This window comes from Balaenoptera physalus (assembly GCF_965194825.1).
Source record: "Balaenoptera physalus genome assembly, chromosome: 11".
Taxonomy (NCBI): Eukaryota; Metazoa; Chordata; class Mammalia; order Artiodactyla; family Balaenopteridae; genus Balaenoptera; species Balaenoptera physalus.
The window spans coordinates 29,393,147-29,412,795 of NC_138896.1; the positions used below are offsets into that span (position 1 = coordinate 29,393,147).

A 19,649-nucleotide genomic window follows, 5' to 3' on the forward strand; every position below is an offset into this window, starting at 1 on the left:
ATTAATTTTGTATCCTGCAACTTTATCAGATTCATTGATTAGCTATAGTAGTTTTCTGGTGGCATCTTTAGGATTCTCTATGTATAGTATCATGTCATCTGTAAACAGTGACAGTTTTACTTCTTTTCCAATTTGTATTCCTTTTATTTCTTTTTCTTCTCTGATTGCTGTGTCTAGGACTTCCAAAACTATGTTGAATAATAGTGGTGAGAGTGGACATCCTTGTCTTGTTCCTGATCTTAGAGGAAATGCTTTCAGTTTTTCACCATTGAGGATGATGTTTGCTGTGGGTTTGTCGTATATGGCCTTTATTATGTTGAGGTAGGTTCCCTCTATGCCCACTTTCTGGAGAGTTTTTATCATAAATAGGTGTTGTATTTTGTCAAAAGCTTTTTCTGCATCTATAGAGATGATCATATGGTTTTATTTTTCAATTTGTTAATATGGTGCATCACATTGATTGATTCGTGTATATTGAAGAATCCTTGCATCCCTGGGATAAATCCCACTTGATCATAGTGTATGATCCTTTTAATGTGTTGTTGGATTCTGTTTGCTAGTATTTTGTTGAGGATTTTTGCATCTATATTCATCAGTGATATTGGTCTGTAAATTTCTTTTTTCTGTAGTATCTTTGTCTGGTTTTGGTATCAGGGTGATGGTGACCTTGTAGAATGAATTTGGGAGTGTTCCTTCCTCTGCAATTTTTTGGAAGAGTTTGAGAAGGATGGATGTGAACTCTTCTCTAAATGTTTGATAGAATTCACCTGTGAAGCCATCTGGTCCTGGACTTTTGTTTGTTGGAAGATTTTTAATCACAGTTTCAATTTCATTACTTGTGATTGGTCTGTTCATATTTTCTATTTCTTCCTGGTTCAGTCTTGGAAGGTTATACCTTTCTAAGAATTTGTCCATTTCTTCCAGGTTGTCCATTTTATTGGCATAGAGTTGCTTGTAGTAGTCTCTTATGATGCTTCGTATTTCTGCGGTGTCTGTTGTAACTTTTCCTTTTTCATTTCTAATTTTATTGATATGAGTCCTCTGCCTCTTTTTCTTGATGAGTCTGGCTAAAGGTTTATCAATTTTGTTTATCTTCTCAAAGAACCAGCTTTTAGTCTTATTGGTCTTTGCTATTGTTTTCTTTGTTTCTATTTCATTTATTTCTGCTCTGATCTTTATGATTTCTTTCCTTCTACTAACTTTGGGTTTTGTTTGTTCTTCTTTCTCTAGTTACTTTAAGTGTAAGGTTAGATTGTTTATTTGAGATTTTTCTTGTTTCTTGAGGTAGGCTTGTATAGCTGTAAACTTCCCTCTTAGAACTGCTTTTGCTGCATCCCATAGGTTTTGGATTGTTGTGTTTTTGTTGTCATTTGTCTCTAGGTATTTTTTTATTTCCTCTTTGATTTCTTCAGTGATCTCTTGGTTATTTCATAATGTATTGTTTAGCCTCCATATGCTTGTGTTTTTTACGTTTTTTTCCCTGTAATTTATTTCTAATCTCATAATGTTGTGGTCGGAAAAGATGCTTGATGTAATTTCAGTTTTCTTAAATTTACCAAGGCTTGATTTGTGACCCAAGATATGATCTATCCTGGAGAATGTTCCATCTGCACTTGAGGAGAAAGTGTAATCTGCTGTTTTTGGATGGAATGCCCTATAAATATCAATTAAATTTATCTGGTCTATTGTGTCATTTAAAGCTTGTGTTTCCTTATTAATTTTCTGTCTGGATGATCTGTCCATTGGTGTACATGAGGTGTTAAAGTCCCCCACTATTATTGTGTTACTGTCAATTTCCTCTTTTATAGCATTTGCCTTATGTATTGAGGTGCTCCTATGTTGGGTGCATATATAATTGCTATATTTTCTTCTTGGATTGATCCCTTGATCATTATGTAGTGTCCTTCCTTGTCTCTTGTAACATTCTTTATTTTAAAGTCTATTTTATCTGGTATGAGTATTGCTACTCCAGCTGTCTTTTGATTTCCATTTGCATGGAATATCTTTTTCCATCCCCTCACTTTCAGTCTGTATATGTCCCTAGGTCTGAAGTGGGGGGGTCTCCTGTAGACAGCATATATTTGGGTCTTGTTTTTGTATCCATTCAGTGAGCCTGTGTCTTTTGGTTGGAGCATTTAATCCATTCACATTTAAAGTAATTATCGATATGTATGCTCCTATTACCATTTTCTTAATTGTTTTGGGTTTGTTTTTGTAGGTCCTTTTCTTCTCTTGTGTTTCCTACTTAGAGAAGTTCCTTTAGCATTTGTTGTAGAGCTGGTTTGGTGGTGCTGAATTCTCTTAGCTTTTGCTTGTCTGTAAAGCTTTTGATTTATTCATTGAATTGAATGAGATCCTTGCCCAGTAGAGTAATCTTGGTTGTAGGTTCTTCCTTTCATCACTTTAAGTATATCGTGCCACTCCCTTCTGGCTTGTAGAGTTTCTGCTGAGAAATCAGCTGTGAACCTTATGGGAGTTCCCTTGTATGTTATTTGTCATTTTTCCCTTGTTGCTTTTAAAATTTTTTCTTTGTCTTTAATTTTTGTCAATTTGATTACTATGTGTCTCGGCATGTTTCTCCTTGGGTTTATCCTGCCTGGGACTCTCTGTGCTTCCTGGACTTGGGTGGCTCTTTCCTTTCCCACGTTAGGGAAGTTTTCGTCTATAATCTCTTCAAGTATTTTCTCGGGTCCTTTCTCTCTCTCTTCTCCTTCTGGGACCCCTATAATGTGAATGTTGTTGCGTTTAATGTTGTCCCTGAGGTGTCTTAGGCTGTCTTCATTTCTTTTCATTCTTTTTTCTTTATTCTGTTCCACAGCATTGAATTCCACCATTCCGTCTTCAAGGTCACTTATCTGTTCTTCTGCCTCAGTTATTCTGCTATTGATTCCTTCTAGTGTATTTTTCATTTCAGTTATTGTATTGTTCATCTCTGTTTGTTTGTTCTTTAATTCTTCTAGGTCTTTGTTAAGCATTTCTTGCATCTTCTCGATCTTTGCCTCCATTCTTTTTCCAAGGTCCTGGATCATCTTCACTATCATTATTCTGAATTCTTTTTCTGAAGGTTGCCTATCTCCACTTCATTTAGTTGTTTTTCTGGGGTTTTATCTTGTTCCTTCATCTGGTACATAGCCCTCTGCCTTTTCATCTTGTCTATCTTTCTATGAATGTGGTTTTTGTTCCACAGACTGCTGGACTGTAGTTCTTCTTGCTTCTGCTGTCTGCTTTCTGGTGGATGAGGCTGTCTAAGAGGCTTGTTCAAGCTTCCTGATGGGAGGGACTTGTGGTGGGTAGAGTTGGGTGTTGCTCTGGTGGACAGAGCCCAGTAAAACTTTAATGTGCTTGTCTGCTGATGGGTGGGGCTGAGTTTCCTCCCTGTTGGTTGTTTGGGCTGAGGCGACCCAGCACTGGAGGCTACAGTCTTTTTAGTGGGGCTAATGGTGGACTCTGGGCTGGCTCACACCAAGGAGTACTTCCCAGCACTTCTGCTGCAAGTGTCCTTGTCCCCGAAGTGAGCCACAGCCACCCCCCGCCTCTGCAGGAACCCTCAAACACTAGCAGGTAGGTCTGGTTCAATCTCCTATGGGGTCACTGCTCCTTCCCCTTGGGTCCTGATGCGCAACACTACTTTGTGTGTACCCTCCAAGGGTGGAGTCTCTGTTTCTTCCAGTCCTGTCGAAGTCCCCCAGTCAAATCCCGCTGGCCTTCGAAGTCTGATTCTATGGGAATTCCGCCTCCCATTGCCAGACTCCCAGATTGGGAAGCCTGACGTGGGGTTCAGAGTCTTCACTCCAGTGGGTGGACCTCTGTGGTATGTGTTCTCCAGTTTGTGAGTCACCCACCCAGTGGTTATGGGATTTGATTTTATTGTGATTGTGTCCCACCTACCGTCTCATTGTGGCTTCTGTTTTGTCTTTGGATGTGGGGTATCTTTTTTGGTGAGTTCCAGTATCTTCCTGTCGATGATTGTTCAGCAGTTAGTTGTGATTCTGGTGCTCTCGCAAGAGGGAGTGAGCACAAGTCTTTCTACTCCGCCATCTTGAACGAATCTCTCCTACTACTTTCTAAGATGATATATCCTAGGAACCAGTACGTCCTTTCTTCACCTAGTTACAGGTTAGGGGTGAGGATATCAGCTCGAAGGAATGAATGGTGAACTAAATTGCTCTGTCTAGGAAAGGAAACACGGAGAAGCTGGGAGAAAGATCTGGGCACGAGGAGGCTGGTGCCAAGGGAAATGAACTTGGGCAGAGTATTGAGAGGAAGGCTGGGGTTGACGTTGGAACAGTGGTGCTGAGGGCTAAGGGTGAGCAAGCTGGCAAGCCTCTTCCATCTCCTCTTTGGAATTTTCAGGAACACTTCAGTCTAATGCATTGTGGGATTGAGTTTTTATTCTCTGCGTAGATAAAGAAGCATGTTAGTGCAGTGTGAAGACAGATCTCCCCACCATGACAATTGCTTTATATGTGTTTTTTTCTCTTTCTTACATGTACACCCTTACTCATATATACATTATATACATTTTCCTTATATAGATATGCAGTATACAACAAAACCACCAAAATCTTAACAGTTGTTAATTCTTCATGGGAGGGGGGGTACCAGCCATTTTTATTATTCATTTTAATTTTTTGGGTATTTTCTGAACTTTGCATAAGGAACATGTGTTAATTTTATCCCCAGAAAAAATGAAAGAACAGCTCTTTATCAGCTATTTTCATCTAAGTGTTTATATAGAGGGAGAAGAAAGAGAGAAAGACTGAACACTATTTGAGAGGAGCTAAAGGGAGTGCTGGAGGAGGAAGCTGGGGCATCCCAAATCTTCCCAGATTCCATTTTTATTGAGGGATGGTGGGATAAGAACATTAGAAAAGCATAAATATAGCATTGCATTTCCTTTCTGAAATCTCTCAGGGAAAAGGCGTGGACGGGGAGCAAGAGTGTTGGTTGATGAGACATTTTCCCACGTTCTGGGTCCAGAAAGAGAGAAGAGTTTGCTTGAAACATTAGAAGTTGGGGAAATGTGTATTTAAAATGAGCTCCTTCTGCATTTTTGTTTTACCTTTTTTCGAAGCACTATGATCATACTTTTATGACCCCCCACCTTTTGTCTCTAAACCTCCAATTGGCATTTTACAGGGGGTTTGTTTCAGGTGTTCTTTTGAGAAGAGGTGAAGATGCTCAATGAGAAGAAATAAGGAGAAAAGCAGAGAACAGAGGACCTGGGGCCCTTCATCCAGTTTAGTGAACATTTAGGGTGTGCTTACGTGAGGGGTGATAACGGATCAAAGAATAGTGCAGAAGCCCTATCTTCCAGGAGCCCTAATACAATGTTTCTCATCCCAGCAGCACATTAGAGTCACCTGGGGGTCTATTGAAAAATGCCATGCCAGATCCCCACCCAACCACACAATGAGAATCTCAATGGTAAGGATCTGAGCATCAGTATTTTTTTAAATCACACGAGGTAGCTCTAATATGCAGCAAAGGTTGAGACCAATAGTCTAAAAGCCAAGGCAGAGCAGGAAGGGGGGTGCAACTCTACATGCTAGGAGAGGAACGTGTGAGTCCGGGTTGGTCATGGCAGCGGAGGAAGCGATCAATTTTTCCTCGGGAGGTGATGTTGGGTAAAAGAGTCACAGAAGGAGAGACGCTTCAGCTCCATCTTAAAGGACAAGAGGAAGTTGATCAAATCAGACAAAAGTGATGTGGTGGTGTGCATTCCATGCCAAGAAATCAGCCAGTGCCAAGGCATGGAGGGATGATACGTGGGGGACACCCTGGAGCCACCTAGGTAGGGCCAGGCAGTGTATTAGTTTGCTAGGCTGCTGTCACACACCACCACCACTTGGGTGACTTAGCCATCAGGAATATATTGTCTCAAATGCAATGAGCCTGCAGCATGGATTAAGCTAGAGGTAGAGGTGAGAAGGAGCCCAGGGTAGTGACTTGTTTTTCTAGCATGATGTAGGCAGTAAAAGAAAACTTTACAAAAGGAGACTTAATAAGGCTTTGAGACCAATTGATATGCCAGGTGGGAGTGGGAAAGGGGGACTGGATCCAAAAGTAACTCAGAGGTATGACTGGAAGAATAGTAGTGTGTTTAGTTGTTTGTTTTTTAAACAGAAATAGAGAAGTCCATCTTTTGGGGGAAGAGTGAGTTCAGTTTCAGGTTTGATGGGAAAGAGGTGATAGAGGACACCCTACTGGAAACATCAGCAGAGCACCAGAGATACAGAACTGTGCCTTGAGAGAAGAGTTAGGGCTGGAGACATAAAGAGGTTACGGGGGGTGGGGGGGGGATGGTTGAAACCTTGAGGTGTTTACGGCCCAGAGGCAACAGCAACAATGACCAAAGGGGGCTAAAGGGGGCTCCTCCATTTCACTCTCCTTGTACATGAATCCTCTCCTGCTCCTCAGTGCACAGGGGCTAGCTCTGCAGGCCAAAGATAAATGGTGTCTTGGCTTCTTCTCCTGGGCCAACTAGGATGGCTGTGACCACTCGGAGCATTGACTTTCTCAAAGCCTACAGGGAACTGTGGGAAGTGTCTAAACCAGTACCATGGCTGGCATGTGTGTTGTCCTTGGAGGATTGGAAGACTGGGCTGCCATCAAAAGCAAGGCCATTTTGTTTCCCCTAAAATATATACTGGGTCCCCAAGAGAAGACCAATATGGCCTCTGGAAGGACCAGGGCCCCCGTGGGTACAAGAACTCTGAGTCTTCCTTGGGAGGTTCCTGTAAGAGTTGGCATTCCACTGCTCCCCTCTTTTCCACAAGTGGATCTAACCTATAGCCTGTGCTGCATATTTTGGGCCCTTAGGCCAGGAAAGCTCCTTGAATGACACATGGAAAAAGGACTGGATTTGCCATTGGGAGACCTGAGTTCTTATCCTGACGCCGTTTCTGAGACATTCAATAAATCACTTTACAGACATTGAAAAGAAACACACCTTGAGTTTACTTCTTCATCGGTAGAAGGAAAAGGGGTAGCCTATAGGATCTTGAAAGCTCCTTGAAGCTTCAAAATTCCATGATTTTTATGTTCTAATCAGAGCTCAGACCAAGGATATGCAATGCCTGCTGTACCTGAAATTGGCCGAGCAATCCCAAACCAGTATATTTGTGAAAATGGATGGTTGAGTTGGTTCTTTTTGTGCTTTTTTGTCTCCTTTGGCCCTAATGCTGTTTCTCTTCCCTGCTGTCTTCTGTCACTTGAAGTTTGCTCAGAGAACTATGATCAACAAAAATTGCTAAAAGCAAGCAGTTTTGGCTAGATTGACTTCTCAGCAATTAAACCAAACAGTTGCTCCAAGGATATATTTGCTCTTTTTCAGCCACCGCGGCACCACAGACAAACTTCTCCCATGGCAATGGGCCCCCTTTGCCAATTCATGCAGGTAACAAGCTGTGTCTTTCCCTGGCAATGGAGATTTTCCTGTTGTGGCCTGAAAGGAAGGCACTGTCAGTTTTATTATTTTTGAATGAAAATGTTTTGAATCATTTGTTTGATGACTCCTCCTCTAGGACTGGGTGGAGAGATGACTAAGTTAGGAGAGGACCATACAGGGCAAGCCAGGTCTCCATATGTAACAGGGAAGAGCCAAATCTGACTACATGTTGGATCTGTTTCTTTTACTTTAACCTTTGCTTTCCGCTGCTTTTGTTCACTAAAAGGATACTGTCTATACGTAATGGCCTGCCTCGGGGAACCCTGCCCCTCTGCCTGAATGTTAAACCAAAGTGCCTTTGTTCAGGGAGACATCCTGACCCTGTCCACCCTGAACAGCTGCAAGAAAGAAGAAATTACCACATCCCCTCTATGAGGCTGGCCATTCCAGGGGATATTTGCAAAACTTATGGCCTTTTTACTTTACTTCCTCATCTCCTCCCCTTCTCTGTTCTATAAAAGAAACTGGCATCCAAACCCCGATAAGATGGTTTTGTGGAGACATTAGTCTGCCATCTTCTTGGTCTGCCGGCTTTCTGAATAAAGTCATATTCCTTGCTTCAACACCTCGTCTCCTGATTTATTGGCCTTTCGTGCGGCCAGCAGAGTGAGCTTGGACTCGGTAACATGTATAGTTATGGGAGGACATTTTTTCTAGAACAGCAAATACCTTGCCAAACCAATTCCAGGTGGCCAGGGGCCAGTCATTCCATGTTCCACTGCTTGAATTTTGGTTCTTGAGATATAAACCTGTAATCAGAGAATAACGGGCCCGTGTCTTATGGAGGGAAATACAACGCTGAGAGGTAGAGTAATGTGCCTGGAACATCTTAGAGTTTGTGATAGAAGAGATAAGATTAGAACCTCATGGACGCAACTGAATCCGAGATGCCATTCTTCTTCATACGTAAATATATGCATTTGGTATCTTGTAGAAGATGCTGGATACTCTGCTAAATGCTGGTTTTCAGCACGTTTTCTTCCTCATATTTCATACGTTCTCCTTGTGTAACACAAAGAAGTGTCTCAGATGCTGCTAAGAGACTGATACTGGGATAACTGAGTCAGGATGCTTTAGGGTTCAAGTCCTTCCAAGGACCAGAAATAATATTACATTTAAAAAATCCTCAATTCCACTTCTTCTGTTTTTCCATTTCTCCTAGACAGTGGATGGTTTCATTCCTCTGTAACACTCTAACAAAAACCAAGCTGTGGAAGAGATTAGACCTAATTGTGAATCCAGGGACAACATACCTTAAACATGCATAAAGTTGTAGGAAGAACATAGGGAAGTAATATTTCTGAATTCTGAGGAAATTGGAGAAGCTATAGCGTCCATCCCCCTGTCCTAGGGCAGCAGTACATATAAATTAAGTAGGTCACGCTAATTGTAGAGATTGCCAGCCCTGGTGATTCTATAACCCCTTCAGAAGGGCATTTCAAGGAACCTTCATGGTTATTTTTCTCTGTATCCTTTCTAAGTCTCTTTCTCTCTAACTGGAGCTGCACAGTCTCCAAAAAGTAACAAAGTAGATTTAATCATTCATCAAACTTATTTTCTAAGTTAAATAGCACACATTTCTTCATCTTTTCTTCAAATCTTTAAAATTATTTTTAGACATTTGATGAATGATCAGTTTATTGCTAATTCCTAGAACTTTCTCATTTCATGACATCTTTCAAATGGTGAAGAGGCTTCTCAGGTCAGTTCCTGAATAACTCAGAGCAGAAACATATATTTGTATAAAAATCCTGAGTGACCCTTCACCTACCCAGATAGCTCTTTTTTGGCAACTTGACCTTTGGGATTAAGTATCTTGACAACAGCAAGACACAATCAGCAATGGAGAAGACAGAAAAACTGTAAAGAGTGGACAGTAGACCAAGCCAGTGCATCAGGCTGGGGCCAGTTATAAAGGACCAAGCAGCTCTATACATCTTCTTGGCCCCTGGGCAGTCAATGGTTTAAAATACTTTAAAATCAACATTGATTTTCATAATGATGACCACGGGCCATTTAGAAAAGATGCTACAAAGGGTATCAGCAATAGAATCCACGTAAAGAGTTGGAGAAGTGTGTTTCTTCCTCTAGAATGCTTTCCAACCAAACTTATCCCTGTAAGGTTAGTCTTGGCACGAAAAGAGGTCAGTGAGCTAGAAATGGTACTGGTGTACTGGTGTCAGAAAAATGTAAGCCAAGAGAGTTTTCTGTTAGCAACTCAAAAAGATAAGGAAAGTAGGGAACAAAGGGAAGGGACGAGTCCCCTTAGGCAATTAGCAACAATCCTAAGCCCCAGGACCAGGTAGGATTGGTCAGGGGTAGGAAAGATGTGCCTGAATATGGGCTTTTATTTGCATAGAAATTTATTTTGAACACTCAATTTGAAAATGCCCAGCAACCTCTGCATCAGAAAGGGCACCATGAGTACTCTGAATAAATTGGGCTTTCAACTCAAGGCACCTCCGCATGGCCTTGATTGATGTCTACAGCAGCCTCCTGGCTTTTAGCATAAGCCACCCTGAGCACATCAGGCTTCAAAGGACAGATGGGGGGAAATGCCAGGAAAGCCACTAGTTTGATATTAAACCTATCTGCAGCAACTTACTCAGCTTTGATGATGAATTCATCTTTATCTGGATCACTTTTTTGTTTGCTTGGATGTTAATCCAATACGGCGCTTAGGTCATAACCTTCTCGAGGTTGCAGACTTGAACGTATCTAAGCCCTGCAAAGTTGGGTAAATGTTCTTAATAAATTATTCATTCAATGTTCACTTAACAGGTATTTCCTAAGTGCCAGTTCTGTGCCAGGCAATGCTCTAGACATGAACAAAGTAGGCCAAAATTCCTACCCTGATGGAGATCACCTTTATGGAGGACATACGTAGTTTCTGTATGTGCTGTATTTTTTGTTTATCTCCAAAATGAAATAGCAAAGAGTGAAATGGGAAGTGAGAACAAAAATTACTGATGAGGAAAGAGGGCCCAGGTGCCACAGAGGCTGCAGCAGCGAGCCCTTCCCAGATCTGGCTGTGCTGCAGAATTGGCAGGGGAGCTGTTAGAAATACAGAGTGCCTGAGAGAGAGAGAGAGACAAACAGAGACAGAGAAAGACTGACAAAGAGAGACAGAGACAGAGAGAGATACAGAGAGACAGAGAGGGGAAATATTTTTATATATGTACACATTTTATTAAAATATAATTTATAAATTTAGGAAAAAAAAAAATTACAGAGCATGAAGACTCACGCAAGACACCTCTGAGTTAGTTCTCCAGATGTGAGGTCCAGGAATCTGTATTTTCAAAAAGCTCCCTAAGCAATTCTGATATGTCCCACACAGAATTGTTCCCAAACTTATGTTTAGAAATCACTGAGCTAGATGTTCTCTTGATGTTTATATCTGTTGGCATTCCGGCGGGAAACAAAAGGCACATTCAGTGGGATAAATTAAGGAAAATTTACAGAGGGATGATTTACAAATGTGTGGTCAGGCTGTCGGGAAACCCCCAAAGGATGGCCGATCACAGGGGGCAGCTGTTAGCATATCTAAGCCTGGGAGAGAGGGGAGTGGGGTCCCCCAAAAGTGGAGGCAGAGAGGGCTGGCTGGAAAGAACCTCTTGACAGGGGCTGTGACCTTCAGTTGAGAGAAGCAGCCGACTGGCTCGAGCCAAACCCACCTGGAATCCAGAGGGGCAGGAAGTCCATGGATAGAGACCACCCAGGCCAGCCTCTGAGGGTGCAAAGAGGGATGGAGAAAAGGGTGGAGAGTGTGACTGGAGGGGCAAATGAAGACATTCAGCCCAAGGCTTTTTTCAATGTGGAAACATAGGGAAATAATAATGGTACCCCAATCGATCTAAAGCTATATTGCCAATATTTCATGGCACAATTTTTTTCATGAGAGGTCTAACTCTTAGCCCCTTGTTAACTCTACTTGGTACCCCAGAGACAATAAAATACCAGGTTTTTATTCTTGCTTTTATTTTTTTCGATAGCAGTTAATATTTATCAAGTAATCATTATATTCTATGTACTGTGATAATTTTTTTAAAAAATGTATAGAACAGCACTTCAAAGTAGGAATTATTATTTTACTGAAAAGGAAATGAATGCACAAAGAGGTTAAGACATTTACCATGGGTCACGCAGTGTGTAAGCATAAAGTCATGATCTGAGGTCAGATCTGTCTTATATCAATGTCCATGCTGTTAAACTTTAGGCTATTTTGTGAAGCTTCTCCAGGAATATGTAAATGCCAGTCGCTCCCAGTAACTTGAAAGGCTATGCTCTGGGCAATTTTGTCAAGAACAAGAAACTGCAGTTCCTTAGATTATTGAATATAGTCTCATCTTCATTCATTACTTATCAAATATTTGTGTTTGTTAAATATTACGTTATCTCCCCATTCATACTCAGGAAGCAACTTGGACCTTGTGGATTGACTATTTATGATTTTATGCATTCATAAATCATAGGCTTAAGCACAAGGTTGTGGTACGTTTTCTCTGTGCTCTGCTGGTACTTCTGTGTTCAGAACAGAACTAGGATGACCCACTGCTCCGATGTGTCCTGTGCTGAACGTTTTCCAGGACGTGGAACTTTCAGTGCTAAAACCAGGACAGTGCCAGACATACCAGACTGGTTGGTAAATGCCAGGCTTTTTTTATTTTTTAATATTTATTTATTTTATTTATTTTTATTTTATTTTTGGGTCTTCGTTTCTGTGCGAGGGCTTTCTCTAGTTGCAGCAAGCGGCGGCCACTCTTCATCACGGTGTGTAGGCCTCTCACTACTGTGGCCTCTTTTTGTTACGGAGCACAGGCTCCAGACGCGCAGGCTCAGTAGTTGTGGCTCACGGGCCTAGTTGCTCCGCGGCATGTGGGATCTTCCCACACCAGGGCTCGAACCCATGTCCCCTGCATTGGCAGGCAGATTCTCACCACTTCGCCACCAGGGAAGCCCCCTTTTTTTTTTTTAATTGAAGTAAAGTTGATTTACAATGTTGTGTTAATTTCTGCTGTACAGCAAAGTGGCTCAGTTTTACATATATATATTCTCTTTCATATTCTTTTCCGTTATGGTTTATCACAGGATATTGAATATAGTTCCCTGTGCTACACAGTAGGACCTTGTTGCTTATCCATCCTGTATATAATAGTTTGCTTCTGCTAATCCCGGACTCCCAATCCTTCCCTCCCCCACTCCCCAATGCCAAGCTTATTTAAAGATAGCTTCAGTTTTACCATGAGAGTCTCAATCAATTCTTCAAACACATATAAAAAAAATATTTTAAGTCTAATTTTCTTCACATTTTCCCTGTGTAGGCCCTGGTTTGATCTATTCCTGCAGTATTCTAAGTCTAGCTTTTGGCCCTTCCTTAAGACAAATAGGCTGAGGCACAGAGGTTACATGATAGGACAGGAACAAGGAATTCAAAAAAGGTTCAGCCCAGACGAGTCACCGTGGCGACCAAGACGGTGAGTGACTGCTTGTTTCCCTTGGTGGACAGAAAGATCACTGAGGTCAAGGGCCCAGTGGTCTCAGGACTTAGAACTGGGCCTGTTCCATGGCAGCAGCTTGGTGACCCACTGGGGAGCATCTGGGCTACAGGGGAGGTATATTTACGCAAGATATGTGTCCGAACTTCCTCTACTCGCCATGAAACTTGGCTTTGGTATCATCCTTGAAACATATCAGACACTTGAGATGGGGGAGGGGGAACAGGGAGCCTCCTATCATAGGAGAATTTCCTGCTAAGTAAGCGCCCATTCCCATTCTCTAAAGATTGATCTGTCCTGGGGACTCTGCCAGCTCCTCCCAACCCCACAGGAGTCAGGGCACAAAAACAAAGACAATAAGAGCCTGCTGTGTAGCACAGGGAACTCTACTCAATCCTCTGTAATGGCCTATATGGGAAAAGAATCTAAAAAAAAAAGTGGATATATGTATATGTCTAACTGATTCACTTTGCTGTACACCTGAAACTAACACAACATTGTAAAACAACTAGACGCCAATGAAAATTAAATAAAAAAATTATAACCTCCCCCCCGCCCAAAACAAAACAAAACAAAACCTAAAGACAGCCCCAGGGACTCTAGGTTAGCTGGCTTTCTGATTTTCACAGGGCCTTCACTCTTCCTTGTTGTTTGGGGGATGCCAGACAAATGAATAAAGTTTATTTTTTACGGGGACAGAGGTTGGGTTCAAGTAAGTGACTGAGGCTTCCGCAGGAAAACTTAGGGATCACCTGTACAGTAGCATTTAAGGAAAAGAGAAGGATGGTGGCAAAGGAACTAATACTTACAAAGCACTTATTCTGTGCCAGGCATATGGCTAGCTTTTTACGTGTCCAAATGAATTTATTCCATGCCAAAATATTACAAGATGATCATTTCCATTTACAGGTAAGGCTGAGATGGTGGTTGCATAACTTATCCAAAGTCATACAGCTCGTGAGACGCAGAGGTGGGATCTGAAACCAGGTCCACTAAACTCTTAAAACCTCCGTCCTTGGTTGCAGACATGTAGCCCTGGAAGCATCACTGCTGCCTCCTGGTGGCCCTGAAAATCTCTGGACTGGCTCCTGGGCCACCAGGTTTCTTCCAGTTTCTGATGTTACCCAGATACTAATTGTGACCTGGAAATGTTGAGTTCTTTGTAGAGAAAGGCTGCGAGATGCCTGGAGCTAACGGTGAGGAGGTGAGTGACCCTAAAAGAAAGACACAAAGAGTAGCAGAAAACATGGCTTTGGAATTTCCTAATATTATTTGGGGGCAGACAGCCCATTTGTAAGTGCTAATGAAATCTCTGTTTCAGTTTCACCAGTATCAATTATTCACAGAGAATTAACCACTGCTGAGGCTCTCCCTTTCTGCAGGGAGAACAGCCCAGCCTCCGTGTTTGGCTTTAGTCTTTTGAATATCAGTGCCCTCTGGAGGTTGAACTCAGAGAAGCAAAGGCAAGAGAGAAGGACACAGAGTTTTCTGTCCCTGCTCCTTCTTATCTAAGTGCCTGCCTCCAAGTACAAAGGCCGGGGGACTTTGGAGGAACGTTTTTCCTAGTGTGACCCCAAGTGTGAAATATCATGGGACCACTGGGCTAGTGATGAGGAAATCAAGTGATTCCTCAAATCCATGTCCAAGCTTCTGATTTGTCTCCCGTGATGGGTCTTCCTGCGTATTCTATCTTGTTTACCTGTCTTAAGGTAATGGGGCCCTGGCAGCCGCCCCTCACCAAGGGGGAAGGATTTCCAGTGAGAAGGCAGTATCACTACACACAGAGTGTGTACACAGATAGTGACAGAGGGTCACTATCTGTGTTTTCTTTGTTAAGATACAAGAAGGCCCAGAGAGCAGATGTAGATTCACTCTGTTCCTGCCTGGCAGTCCAAAGCCAGTGATGGCAGGAGCTAACTGGCCTAATGTTTGTTAAGCACCTACTGTGTGCTGGGCCCTACTTTAACTCTTTGATTTCCTTAAGAAGAGGAGTCCTATCCTTTGGTTCTTTTCAAGCTCTGGGTTGAGTTTATTTCTAAGTGATAGACTTGTCCCTTAAACAGGATGGTCCATGGTAGGGTTACTCAGGTGAGAGCCAGCGGCAAGGAAATGAGGTGGTAGTACAGTCCCAACAGGGTGAGCCTGGTGAATCTTATGCCTGTAGTTAGGTCTGAGGGGCAGGGGAGGGATTCCCAGACTCTAAGCTTCCTTTTTTTTTCTTCCCAACAAGTGTGATTTAGGAAGTTCAGGCCTAGGAAGCCTTTGCTACTAGTCCGTATCTGATTTCAACACCTGTTTGGATAGCTGGGTTTTGACTGTGTTCCTAAGTGTCAGTAACATCTCGTAGTAACAATTCTGATGACTAGATGTGTCTTTTTGCTGTGGCTGAGGCCTTGACTTGGTAACCCACCCACATCCTGTCAACTCATACCATTACTGAGCTCACTGGTTCAACTTGCAACAACCAGCACCTGTGTCCACCTGCCTGCTGGCTTCTTCCGGAGGCAGAAACCTACTCTGGCCATGTGCGAAGCAATCCGGAAGTGCCAGGGAATTGATGTCCACCTCGCCAGTAGCCTTCAACCAATAACTGTAGGAAATTCAATATATCATCTACAGAACGTAAGGACAATGTGAAACCTAGGACATCTGTAAGATCATGCTCAGAGGCAATGCTTAGAAGGCTGTTCCTTTTAGAATGCCCACAAGTGTCTTAAAGGCAGAGATTGGGCCTTTATTAGGATTCCAAAATCCAATGCCAATTTCAGTCAATAATTCTCTGAAGATCACTGGTGTGGTGCTGGGAAAGGTGGTATAACATTCATTGGAATTTACTGCTCAGTTTAAAGAGGTTCCAGCCTGGTGGGTTTAGCAGACCATAGACTCTTCCATTCAATCCTGGTACCTTGGAATAAGTTTTATATTAGTCATCTCTTGCTATATAACAGATTGCTCCAAACTCAGTGTTTTAAAACAAGGATCATGTATTATCTCTCACAGTTAGGTGGGTCAGGAATTCAAGATTGGCTTCTCTGGGTGGTGGCTCAGGGTCTCTCATGAGGTTGACCAGGGCTGCAGTCATTGGAAGGCTTGACTGGGGCTGAGGATTCACTTCCAAAGTTGCTTACTCACATGCCTGGCTATGGGTGAGATGCCCCAGCTGCTCTTCACGTGAGCCTCTCTGCAGAGCTGCTTGAGTATCCTTACAGCATGGCGGCTGACTTATGCTAGAGGGAGCAATCCAACGGGCCAAGCTGTAATGCTTTCTCTCACTTAGCCTCTGAAATTACACACTGTCATTTCTGCTTTGTTTAATTGGTCACACAAATCAGTCCTGATTCAGTGTGGAGGGGGCCACACAGGGAGCGAATAGCAGGAGGAGGTCATCTTGGAGACTGGTTACTGTGGCTTTCTAGTGAAAAGTTCATCCCCTATAAGGGTTTACGGGAGAAACTCATGGAACATCAACAGATTCAAATTACATTGGGAAGCGCCTGTTGACTGGGCAAGCAGAAACATTTAAAACACTTTTCTTATTTTGTAATTTCCCATAATGCTGTCTATGGGTAATGGTCTGTGACCTTTTTGTCAAACATCCTACAACCCACAGTAAAGCTTTGCCCTGATATTGAGGTGGAAACGCCTTAGAAACGTGTAAAAGGAGTCACACGTGAGCACAACAGAGAGTTTTGCTTTTGATGTGGAAGAGTCAGCTCTCAGATGACTGGTTTCCTTCTAAAACCTAAAATCCACGAATTCTCAGAGATGTAAGTCAGAACCTTAATCCCCAGGGTCAGGCCGGGCCACCGTGTGGGTATAGCTACTTGCCGGTGTTCTCTGGGCCAGGATAAGGCTGCACGGTGGAGCTCTTTGCTGTGCTCCGGGCAGAGGGAGTCCACTGGCCCAATTGCTTCAGGGCTCGTTTCCTGAACAGGAAGGTTTTACCACCTGGTAGACAGATCTCTCCAAAACAAACAGGCCTCCCGCCTCCCAGCTTTGAGCTCTGTGCTGAGCCCTGAACTCCAGGCAAAAGAGATGAACCATGGACTTATCATCAGTGGCAGCAAATACCAGTGCTGCAAGAAGTTTTTACATTCAGTAAGTCCCTGCTACCAGAGGTCAAGTTCCCACTGCAGGAATGGAGAAAAAAAAAAAAAAAAGAAAGAAAGAAAGAAAAAGAAACCCAAAATCTAAGGAGGCGGCATTGAAAGAAACCAGGGAAAAGGAGATGGTAGCAATTGACATGCTAAGCTTTATTTCTCAGCCATGGACAGAGCCTGGGAACTCCACTCGTACCTTATGGAAAGTAAGTAAGTAAGTCCTTTTTGCCATTCAAAGAAAAAAAAAATAACAGTGCTATGATATGTTCAAAAATAACAATGCTATGGTATGTTTGCTTCATATGTTCAAATACATTCTCTTTTAGTTTTCTCACAATAACTTTTTGAGGTTGGTATTATTTGCTTCTGGCCATTCTAATGAAAGTGGAAACCCTCCTTGTTTCCCTATCCTGCTTTATTTATTTATTTTTCCATAGAGCTTATTACTCTCTGGCATTGTATCCCACGTCTTCCTATTTGTTTATTTTCTTATTATCTAGTTGCCCATCTAACAGGTAAGGTCCACCAGAACAGGGACTGGGTCTGTTTTGCTCTCTGCCACATTCCCAGAACCTGCTTAATGCTCCATATATAATTGCTGACGAATAACTTTTGCACTGAGTCAGCTATGAGAGATGAAATAACTTCCTGCCGGCCTTCTGAGTCAAAATTTGATGCCCTTTTCATCATGTTGTGCTGCCTCTCTGTTTCATGTATCAAGAACCAAAAGCCCACATCCAAGGAAACCGAGGCCACAAAGTTGCAAAGCTGGAAAATGGAGGCGTTCACACCAGAACCCAGGGCTTCTGGAATTTAGTTACTCAGCCTTGTTCTTGCTGCCGTGCGCAAGCTCAGGATTTTTCCCCATACATAAGGTTAATACTTAGGTTTGAAACCATCCTCTTGCTTTTTCCATTGTGGCTGATTGGCCTCCTGGTTCGTGGGTCTGGAAATGCACTTTGGGTGTAACTCAGCACAATTACATCCCACCCCACGCCCATTCCACCTGTATTATCAAAATGACCTATAAGGAAATAGCTTGACCACAGTTACACGTGGCTGCTCAGATGTATGTATGTAAGTTTCTACTCAGGAAGAACTTACGTCTAAAGCTCTGAGCAAAACATCTGAATCAGTGCTAGGGTGAAGCCCCATGGAAGTTCAGAAGAGATCTTGTTTGTCTCGATTATGTATTTTCAGGGTCATTGGACAGTTCCTTATCCATCTTTGGCTTGACCTACGTTTTCTTCTTTGCCTACCGCTCGGCTTTCTTCTTTGCTTCTCTGCCTGTGTGCCTCCCAAGAGCTGAAAGTAGGTGTTAGGATTGAACATGCCCAGTAAACCGCCCAGGAGCTTTGGTTGCCAAGCTGGGGAAGCCGCAGCAATCACTTCCTTATGGCCGTGTGCTTCGAGAGCCAAGAACAACCAAAATACATCAGCTGGGAGTCGACCCTCACAAGCAAACAGATTGGTCCAGCTTATATCATTGAAACAGCTTGTTGGAGAAGTCTGGTCCTACTGAGAAGAAACCCATGTTTATACCCAAATGACTCAGTTCGGTGTGTTCCTCCTGAAAACAGGATTGGAGCCCATGAGCCTTTGGACTTCGTTTGGTGGATTTGTTATACGGGACCCGCCTTGCCCATCACTGTTGGGGTGACCTGCCTTTGCAGGTCCTCCCTCTTCTTTGCACCGCAGGGGTAGACAAAAACAGCACTGCTTGATAAACTACTTGAGAACTGCAGCAATTAGGCAGAAAAACAAAATTTTTTTTTTGTCCCTGAATACATTGCATCAAGAGGTTGTACAGTGTAAAAATTTCCCAATAATTTGTCATATTTCCATGTTATTTTTTTTTCCTTTGGAAAGATAGCATAAAGGGAAAAGAATCAATGGCACGATCACAGGTTTTGGGAAGTAGGCTCAAATTCTAGATCTGCCATTAATTGACTGTAAGCCTTTGAGTGAGTGGGCTAACTTTTCAAAATCCCCCCCCTTTTTTTTTGGTTTTCATCTATAAACCAGGTACAGGGTGCAAGGTTATTGTTAATGCTTGGAGAATGTGAGTATAGAAATTGTCAGTGCCCAGCAGATAGCAGGGTCTTCACGGCAGGGAATACTATTACCATCATTTGTTAAATATCTACTGTGTGGGTCAGGATTAGGGCAGCACAGTCTAACGGAGAGGCCGTGGAAAGGAAGCGGATGCGGGGTGGGTGGACATCTTTGCCATTGCCAAGTTTTGTGTTCCTTGAACAAACTGGGCCTCAGCTTTTATATCTTAAAAAATAGGGGAAAATGCTATTCTCCTCACTTAAAAACCAATGAACTAGTATTTTGGAGAGCATGCTGTGCACAGACACTATACTAGACTTTCCTTAAAATGTACTCTTGGCGCAGTGGTTAAGAATCAGGGGACACAGGTTCCATCCCTGGTCTGGGGAAGATCCCACATGCCACGGAGCAACTAAGCCTGTGCACCACAGCTACTGAGCCTGCGCTCTAGAGCCCGCGTGCTACAACTACTGAGCCCTCGTGCCGCAACTACTGAAGCCCGTGTGCTTAGAGCCCGTGCTCCGCAACAAGAGAAGCCACTGCAAC

At 42.9% G+C, this 19,649-nt stretch overlaps 1 long non-coding RNA gene across 1 annotated transcript in view; it reads left to right on the plus strand.

Annotated features, from left to right (window-relative positions):
• The first annotated feature begins 3,662 nt into the window (after positions 1 to 3,662).
• Positions 3,663 to 19,649, plus strand: part of LOC309638210 — a 42,597-nt gene continuing 26,610 nt past the window's right edge. The window contains exon 1 of the long non-coding RNA XR_014251029.1: positions 3,663 to 14,152. This is a non-coding gene — a long non-coding RNA (uncharacterized lncRNA). The remainder of the gene's footprint in view (positions 14,153 to 19,649) is intronic.